Source organism: Betta splendens, chromosome 17 (assembly GCF_900634795.4).
Source record: "Betta splendens chromosome 17, fBetSpl5.4, whole genome shotgun sequence".
Taxonomy (NCBI): domain Eukaryota; kingdom Metazoa; phylum Chordata; class Actinopteri; order Anabantiformes; family Osphronemidae; genus Betta; species Betta splendens.
The window spans coordinates 3,444,374-3,454,207 of NC_040897.2; positions in this window are offsets into that span (position 1 = coordinate 3,444,374).

The following is a 9,834-nucleotide window of genomic DNA, read 5'->3' on the forward strand; positions in this document are numbered from 1 at the left end:
TGGACAGCTCGTCCCCTTCAGGATTCTTTCTGAGCTCACGTACATCACTGATACTTTCTTGGGGCCATTTTGTATCTTTCGTCTTAATGACACCTGCACAGAGCTTTTTAAGCAGTTAATAAGGTGGACATGTTTTTTATTCTGCTAAAATACAGGACTACACAGCTTAAGCATGACAGCTGGAAAACAGATATGGGCATCTAGGAATTTACTGCTACCACTACTAATTTATTAGGCTGATCGGGTGAATCCTTGTCAAACATTGCTTGTGTACTCCTATTTTTATGGCCCCGTGCTTTATGACAGGTTACTGATATCATGTTGTGTTACTGGCTTTAAAGATTCTGTGGTGTAGGTGCGTTTGCATCTTTAAATGGAAAAAGACTTTGGATTTGGTTCATTTTTGCAGTTGCTGTGTGTTTTAGTGTTTGCTGTGCGTGCAGACCTCCCTGGGCTTACTGCAGGAACCATCCTCTGTCTACATGCACCATGGATGTGCATGACAGCGTTAATCCTAATCTTATACATTGTTTGGTTGTCTCATTTCTACACACATTAGTGATAGTGAGCACACGAACAACAGTCATTGACAATATGTAACTCAGAGCTGGATGTTTTATTGCACTTTAGTCTGCAAGCAGTTTCTCTTACAGACAGCATCAGACTCAACTTTCCCATTGTCTGTAAATCCTATGTGTATGTGATCATTATTCTTAGACCTGAAGACGTGGAGAAGGATGTGTGTGACCAACATCCACCACTTGAGGTCAGTATATTTCAATTTCAGATTCACAGGATCATGAATTTAAGTAGAGACCAAAAGAAGGAAAGAAGAATTACCTGTAGCCTCTTAGACATTGACTAGTGTCTGTCTTAAAAGCAACTGTCTTACTTTAAGCAGGATGGAGTCTTTAACAGCTGTCAAGGAAAGAGGTGGGTTCACTGTGGACAGGTGACCTCAGAATAAATCTCCAGTCAACTTGACTGCATGTCTTTGGACTGTGGTGGGAAACTGGAGAAGCACTAAGCAGATACTTAATGCAATTCAGTTTATTTTTATAGCGCCAATGCACAACCTAGGTTACCTCAAGGCCCTTTACAAAGTAAGATTTAGGGCTCCGCACAAAAACACAACTACATGAAGAAAACCTAAGAAATAGACATGCATACTGGAAATATACACACTGTAGCTCAGAGTCCGACGGCACCTGTAGAAAAGCACTGACAGCAACACATATATGGAATATAAAAGGCACAAAGTTACTGACATGCAATAATACACAGTAGCTGTGGAATATGAGTGGTAGAAGAAGGAAAGGCGAAGAAAGTAGAAGAGCTGAATAAGCTTTGAGTGTCCTCTAAGTTGTCAAAAGCTTAGGAACTGGAGCTGGTTCCACAGAGAAGCTTGGTAGCTAAAGGCTCTGCCTTCAGTCTACATATAGAAGCTCTAGAATCACTTTGAGAATAAAGTGTAAACATGTAGAGTACAATACAGTACACATATGATATGTGATGGTGCTTGATCATTAAATGCTCTGTAGGGAACAAAGGGGAACTTTAAATTCTATTCTAGACTTTCTGGGAAGCCAGTGAACATGCAGGTCACTGTGTGTGTGTGTGTGTGTGTGTGTGTGTGTGTGTGTGTGTGTGTGTGTGTGTGTGTGTGTGTGTGTGTGTGTGTGTGGTTGTGCACTTTGGTTTACTCATCACAACTCTTATCAGTCAATTATGTTTATTTATGTTTATGAATTGTTTGGACACAACTGTGTGGGTTAGGGTTAGAGTACGCACTCACACATACGCATGCGCACACAAACGTGCAGACACGCACACACACACACACACACACGAAAATGTCTAAATGAGAGAGGAAGTACATGAATCACTGGGACACTTTAAAGTTTTACATAGAGATGCATATCAAAGTGTAAAACAAACAAATAAGCTGTTAAAGTTATCATGGTGTTTACGCTGTTTGATGTGGAGAGCTACGTCAGGCATGCACTGTATATTCTTCTCACTCAAGCTTCAGATTCCCAAAAAGCAGTGGAAAAAAATCACGTGTGCCAACGAGAGGAAGCAGGGATAAACAGAAGAAGCTCAGATGAGAAGGCAAAGAAGGAGGACCAGCAGCAGAACCAAATGTGGAGCTTCCTGCCTGTGTGATAGCGCTGCAGTGGTGCCGCCGCAGCCATAGCATCTCACTGAAACATCTCCCACAGCAAATGAACGTCCCATCTGGGGCCTTTGATGTCGCTCAGCAGCGCTTCCTCTTTGCATTACAGGATCAGTTTGTGGCTGGGACTCGGGGGACTTTGCCATACGTGCCCCGACCCATGTGTGCGCGTGTCCAGTGTGATGCCGGACAGGTGCCGCTGAGCTTGAAGCTCAAATGTTGGCGCACATCCCTGCTCGTCTCTCATATTCTGTCCTCTTATCAGCATCATATGGATAGATACTGTAAAGCAAATGAGGTCTCATCGTCATACAGACCCCAGGCTGATACAGAGATACAGTAATGCACATAATGATGCTAATGTATGTGATGAGTAAACTGAGCCGGTGCTGATAGGATTTGATTTACATTCTTTTTAAATGGAGTTAGTTGCAGCGCTCACTTATGTGGTTTAGTTGCTGAGGCCTGATGTTTCCAGACCGGTTCTCTTAAACAAGTCACCGTACTTTGGTCACGACACCAAGCATCTGAATGAGTCCCCTGTCTTAGGATCTTCCACCTTTTATTGGTAATGCTATTTCCTTGACTTCACGCTGCAGAACACGCCTAGTTCCTGCTTTGTTTGCCTGATGCAATGTCCACCTAATCTAAGCAGCTACCTGCCAACAGGATTCAGCTCTGTTTGCTCTCCTCTCTGCATTCTCCAGGTGGACAGTACCTGGTAACGTTATCAAGAAGTCTGATTGCTGCCTTGTCTCCTGCCTGATGTTCGCTTCACTCCACAGCTGTTAGAAGTGATGCACTGTGGGTTAACACGTGCAGTGAAACCATAACTATATCACTGTAGGAGACAATGAAGAAAAGGCTCTGGCCAGTCAATCCGCATGTTTGTAGTGAATAAACACCAGATGATTCACTCGCCATTAGTAGGAGGGGCAGGTATCAGACCAGGAGAATCATCAGGCGTTTCAGATACAGTACCTCTATCAACAGCAGTATTAACAAACGATGAAACTGTAAGTCATCTTTTAAATGTAGTCACTGAATTCAGTCACACTAGTGGGAAGTTATAGTAGCATCTGAACTCTGTGTTTCAGGGATAATGGTGCCACTGGTAATAGTCTCGGGGGGGGGGCATTTCCTTCACTGTGGGAAAGACGCACACACACACACACACACACACACACACACACACACACACACACACACACACACACACACACACACACACACACACACACACACAGTTCCGGCAGCCCACTGAGGGCCAGTCTCCTTCCCCTACTTTGGCTTGTCTCCATCAGTTAGGGCCAACTGGGGCTGCTTACTGGTCTGTCTGCTCTTGATAATATGGAGTAACGAAGCGACAGCTTCTCCTCATTGAACTTGATTGACTTCTATCAGTTTTCAGATTTGTCTGCTAAGGAGTCAGAATCAAGCTTTTAAATTCATTTCAAATAATAGTTTGCTTTAGTTAAATCTGTCAAGAACTGACTGACGTTCTCACTGTAACTATGTTGTTATATTTGTGAGCTGTGAACGCGTGCATGTGACTCTGGTGCATTGCATTAACACTTGTTTGATTTTACAGTTGTCCCTCAGGGCCTGGATGTGCTGGAGAACTGAGCCTGGCTCACAGGCCACACAGAATGTGGGGATTCCAGGGGGTTTCCCTTCACATCCCACCTCCATGCTTGAGGTGAACAGCGGAGACAGGAGTGTGTGGGAAATATTTCTCTATTTCAGATCCCAGAAGGACTTATGCATGAGTCCATGAATTGGAGATTGTATCTAACCCATGATCAGATGAAGAATAAATGAGTGAGTTCCTGCTTGGTCTGCAGTTTGACTCTTAGTGGTTACTTAGTAGCATTTTAATAGCATACAGAAAATACAACTGTGATAAGAAAAGAGCATTGAGACCATGCAGTGGTGTGACCTTCATGTTTCACTTCAGATCTACAGTACATAGCTATATTTACTGTCTTACTTTCAACAGATGCCATTTAAGTGATAGATTTGCTACTAGGAATAAAGACAGTTTCACTTTCTCTGTGACCTGCATCCAGACAAAGAGCTCAGTGTTGCTGCTGGGTGGTCATCTCCCTGAGAACGTCCCTCTTGATTCTATCAGTGGCAGTCATTGCTGAGTACAGTAACAAAGTTTTTCTCACCACTGTCCACCAGTCCTCTATATGCAGCGTTGGTGACTCTGACCCAGTAGGCTTCTAGTACATGCATATGCTCGCTACTGTTCTATAGCACATTACTGTAAGTAAGGCAAGAAATGTGAGTATTGATACAATATAGTGTATAAAGTATGGATGTGGGTTTTTAGTATTAGTGTATATGTTGAAAATGGCCTTACAGAGCACATTAAACTGACACTTGAATGAACTTAAGATTGCAAAACAATAAGCGTCATGTATTAATAACAATGAAATACAGTGTGGCCACACATTGAGGAACAACTGTGTGATTGCCTCATCTGTGTATTTACTGAGTCACAGAGACAGTCAAATAATGAGAAATAATAATGATGAGTGACTGTGGTGGTTATTAGAGTTTAACACGTGGTTTCAGAACTAATTTGTGCCCAAAAGTCTATTTTTATCAAAATACCAAGGGTTCCAGTTTATATTATATTAATATCACTACTGACAAAGATAGACTGTTCTTGTTTTTAGTTTGCTTTGATCAAACTTCAGCCTGGATTCGATTCTTTGACTAAATATAATGTTGGATTCATGTTGTAGCCTGAGAAGGGCTGATTGTATTAAATAAACATATGCTCAGCAGGGCTCTCATGCACTGTAAAACCCAAGAAGTTAACCAAACTTAAAACTTATGAGCAAACCAATTACATAAAAATGTCTTGAAGTAAGTTAATTGTTTAGACATTAATAGATATGAGTTCCATTAACGTTTTGACCGTGTTTAAGTATAGCACCCTCAATCTTTATTTCAGTTAGCAGAACTGTTAGGGTTTACAGTGTGCATCTTACGCTACAGCTGCACATTGTTCCCCTTGTAGCTGAATTACAGAAAGCTGATACTCTGGTGTCAAAGACGTAGCCTTGGCAGAACGTCTGACATTCAGCTAACATTGTACGTTGTTCAATAAATGCTCAACATTCACCCAAGAGTCAGTTTGTTAATCTTCAGTTATATTCACTATAAAAATGAATGGCAAAAAGAAAATGTTTTTATCCACATTGCCTCATCTCATCTCTTTTTTTTCTCAGAATCTTTCTGTTCATGATTAATTACTTCTTAGTAGCGTCAGTCTGACAGTAAATTTCCCCTGGAGACAAATACCAGAGAAGTGTTGGCTAAGTAAGAAATGCTGACTCTGTCCTCGCTTGGTTAGGGTGGGAGCCTGTGCGAACCTAAAAAAGCATTTTCCTACTAAAGGGAGGACATTTGACGGTTCCTTGCTGCTTTGAAGGACTGTTTGAGGGTTAGGAGACTAAAGTTGTGAGGGCTAAGGTAGGGTAAGGTAAGGTAAAGTAAGGTAAGGTAAGGTAAGGTAAGGTAAGGTAAGGTAAGGTAAGGTAAGGTAAGGTAAGGTAAGGTAAGGTAAGGTAACGTAAGCTAAGCTAAGCTAAGCTAAACTAAGCTAAGCTAAGGTAGATAGGTAGATAGGCAGAGATCCAAGATCCCTAGATTAGGGAAAAGGGAATGCTTTACATCAGTGGCTGTCCTCACAAAGAGGAGAGTAGCGCGTGTGTGTTTGTGGGCACTAATTTGTGCCTGCCTATGGGAACGCCAGAAGAAAGAATTCCACTTGGCACAGCAGGGGATGGGAGCTCACGCAAGCAGCGGCGTGAGCTGACAATGTCTAAAATGTCTAAAATGAAATGTCTGAAAATGTCTAAAAAAGCAGAGCGGGACCAAACATCAGGGCTTTACATATATAGACTGTAAGTGTGCCGTTTAATAAAGCCAATTTTTAAAAATATTTTGAAAAACAATGCTAGCTTCACTCAAGTAAAATTGAGTGTGATTGTTGCTGGCGGTACAACTGAAATATTCACTAACAAACCAGACAAAGTGCCTTCATGTAGGACAGAGATGCTAACAAACATGCTAACGAACAGAACAGACAGATTCAGTTTGTCCATAGAAAAGTCCAGAGCTAATCCCTAAAAACTTCCTATGGTGTTAATGTGGAGCATTGCACGGCAGCCTTTTCTGAGCTCAGAGCCAAAAGCTGCTTCATTCTGACTTCTCTCCTGAGGTTCTATCTGCAGTCTGTCACCTGTGGAACGAGGATCCCTACTGGGTTCAGACCAGAGCTTCTCTGTTCTATAGTTGACTGGCAGCCAGTGGAAAGATTTACATACAATGACATTTATTGGGTCTTCTCAGTTCAAAATACTGAAAAAAATCAGGCGAGTAAAAAGACAAAACATTTATAATAGTAACTTTGCTTCAGTGTGACTTAATCAGATTCAGTCTTTTCTGTAAAACATTTAATTTCCAATGACATAAAGTCAAAACTTTTACCACTTAGTACAACATTTTTAATGAGTGCAAATTTTTGATTTGTGTTTTCTTAAGGGAAAGCATAATCTTAAAATAAAATCTGCTGGACCATAAAATGTTTATTCCTTTCCTACATCACACTTTCTGTCACAAATTAACAAACATTTTTTTCAGGGGTGAGTATTTGGTTTATATTTTCCACATATTTCCACAGACAGTCGTTTTGAATCTAGATGCAAGACAATAGGTTGGACCTTTGTTTGATTTGTTCTACAACCATCACAGAGCAATGAACTGGGACTGAGTTGATTCAGAAACATCCTGCACAGATTAGTGATTTCTCCAACTACTGTGGATACTATACAGTGTCATGCTAATTAGCTACTGCCATCAATTCCACTTTTTTTTCGGTTATAATTTATTATAGTTCATTGTTTTTGTTTTGTCAGAGAATGATAAAGTTTGAGGTTATAATGAAGAACATTATATATGCTGTTTATCTAAATGGTAGAAACATTTACCTTTTGGAGAAGCAGCCAGCTGCAAGTATTAAAAGCAGCACTGACTGACACTAACCATGACACAAGCCAGTGAGAGTCATTATTGTCAGAGATGGTGAAGAGAGAAAAATGGTTCTGACGTTCACACAATGTTTTTAACTTCAGCCAAGAGCCACAAAACTCAGGAAATAAAAGAAAAAAAAGAAAGTTGAATTTCCAGCTCCAAAGATCTCAAGGTTCTGATCCCCCTGCATTTGTTCTAAAAGTTAAACCCAGTCACACAATTTGTTTAAGAAATGGGATTTACTTTTAATTTACAGGTAAAAGAAACAATGAGCTTGGCGTATGTGCACATCTCTGTTTTCACAGCTGGCTGGGTGTCAGCTGTGTCAGTGCACTGCCATCGTTCACTGTGGCAGTGTGACGAGGCATCAGACTGGACTAAGGAAGAAGGAAGGAAATGGAAAGACAGAAAGGACAGACAGTGGCAGTGTGACGGTGGAGGACAGGAATCACACTTTCCAACGGCGAGCACCACGTGAGAGTGGGAGGATCAGGGACTGAGCACCGGACTTTAAACAGCGCACTTACATCCCAAGAGACTTTTATTGATGTTTTATTGATGGAAAATGCATTTACAGCCCTAAATAAGGGGAGAGGTGTTAATGAATACTAGACAGATGTGGGATACAAAGGCAGATGGACTACGACATGAACTAAAAATCACTGCTAATACAGGAAAAACCAGACGGATGGACACTAATAGGCTCAAACTCAAAGAGGCAGCAGGACACAGACCAAGACATTATTACAGAATAACAGGTTCAACGTGGACAGAAGACAAAGCAGAGATTGGACAAAATGAGGACGTGAGCAGTGCTACACATCCAATCAACACTGACGGGCTGTCGGTGCGATGCCCTGCCTCTGACCCCTGGCTCTGTCCAAACGGGAAGCCTGGGACTTTCATCAGGCTACTAGCGCTGACTCAACCCGACCTCCTGTGCACCTTAGTTGGGCTTTGTTCTGTCACACGGCGGCTTCCAGGTGGATTAACGTCCATCTGCACCTTAACTCTCACACGGATACGAAGGCTTAAATGGAAGAAGCACAACCCAGACAGAGGTGAGCGTGCGTTCATGGGTGCACCACGCTCACGCAAGACGCTTCCACATCACATGCTGACCTCTCTTCTCCAGGTGTGGACTCCACTGACACTGAATGTGTCTGATTCCCAGTACCAGGCTGTGACACCATCAGCTGTACGCTGTGATGTGGGCCTCTGTGGATCCGTCCAGTTTGTCCAGTACATAAGGTTGGGGTCTAGAGTCTAACTCGTCCTGTAGCATTTTGCCTGTTATGGACATGTAAACACTGAGGTTTGAGTCACAGCAGCATCCACCTTGATGGAACATGGCCCAAAGTGTCGCTTCCTCCTCCAGCTTGCCTTGGAATCTCACACCGTCCTTCCACAGCTCCCTGCTTCAGCTCGGATGCTTCCACGCCTCTAGTTGGACAGGGGTTTTCATGTCTCCGGGCCTCACACAGTGGCTTAAAGCAACTTGAATCCTAATAGTTTAATCCCTGTCATTTTAATCCTATTATCACATGCAACTCTAACCCAGTTTGTCATGTAGTTTGTTCTGACAAACAAATGAAATATACGGTAAATAAATACACACAGCAGCATGTAGATTCCCACACAGAGGCCGCTGCCCTCCTCTATTGACATTGCTCACTGTTCCTCTCATCCTCACTGTAGCTACAGCAGCTCTTCACACACGCTCGATCCCCCAGAGCTTGTGAAAGATTACTGCCGACGTTTGCTGTTTGCTTTGCACTGTGTTTCTCACTGCTGACAAGCTGGATGACACATCCTGAGACACAGCTCTCTGTTATTCTAAGTCAGAGCCTCTTCAAGCAAATGCTGAGGAGCGGGTCGGACCACGTGGTGCCATCAGAATCAGCTCAGGCGGGTTACGGATGCAGGTGGTGTGTGTGTGTGTGTGTGTGTGTGTGTGTGTGTGTGTGTGTGTGTGTGTGTGTGTGTGTGTGTGTGTGCAGAAATAGGGTCATTTATATTAAAAAAACTGTCTATGAAGACATAAGTTCATTAAACATTTAGCTCTATTCAGTAAAAATATTTAACATTGATGATATTTATTAAAACAGTGTACTGAAAACTTACTGCATACAGTATATTTACAGAGTTTGCATATTTGGGCAATAAAGCAATAAAGGACCATAACTCATGAGCATAAAGCAAACGCTCCCCAGAGCCGTCGTTCAGTGGAGACCCTTCAATCCCACCTTCTGGAAGCTACTTTACTGAGCACAATGGTTGATTCACCGCAATCAACACGTCCTGACAGACGCTCTGGCCTCCGCTGGTGTGTGTGTTTCCTTTCCTGCCGTGTTATTTGCCGTTATCCTGGGATTCTCGGGGTGTTTGATATTGTCCCCCGCTGTGCCCTCCGTAGGCGCTGCTCAGCGCCTGCTAGCGCAGCCCAAAGGCTAGGGCAGGCCTGTGATTGTAGACCCCCGCAGTGCTGGGAATGAGGGGCCTGCCTTCCTCTAATTACACCCAGCCCAGCCCCACGAAACGCGCAGCTTTAAGGCTCTTATCCAACACGAACCCCAGGCAATAGAGGGCAGGGAGAATGGGGCAGC